The 363-nt window shown below is 29.5% G+C and overlaps 1 protein-coding gene across 1 annotated transcript in view; it reads right to left on the reverse strand.

The window, feature by feature from the left end:
• LOC119581872 (carcinine transporter-like) overlaps positions 1-363 on the reverse strand; it is a 41499-nt gene that overhangs the window by 17272 nt on the left and 23864 nt on the right. The window lies entirely within an intron of this gene.

Raw genomic sequence — 363 nt, forward strand, 5'->3', positions numbered from 1 at the left:
CATGAATTTTTAGAAGAGAAATTATGACTGTAAAATTTCGTTAATTCGGACAAACCAACTAAAGAAGAAAAAAAAGTGGTAGAGATTATGACTGAATATGAAATTGAAAAATGAGCTTTACTATTTGCAGACTGTAGACAAAAAATCATAATTTTGAAAATCTGTTTGACACGTACATACATAACAGTATGATTGTCTTGGATGTTATAAATGTTACGAATATTCACCATCTTTGCAAATTTTCACCGTCTTATGCATTATGTGTGCAACGTCTTTCTGCATACGGTGATTAGATTGTAATAATCATATAAATTGTTTGTGTGCATATACTGTAGAAGTCTTATATACATTGTGTTAAGAGAC

Source organism: Penaeus monodon, chromosome 15, assembly GCF_015228065.2.
Source record: "Penaeus monodon isolate SGIC_2016 chromosome 15, NSTDA_Pmon_1, whole genome shotgun sequence".
Classification (NCBI taxonomy): domain Eukaryota; kingdom Metazoa; phylum Arthropoda; class Malacostraca; order Decapoda; family Penaeidae; genus Penaeus; species Penaeus monodon.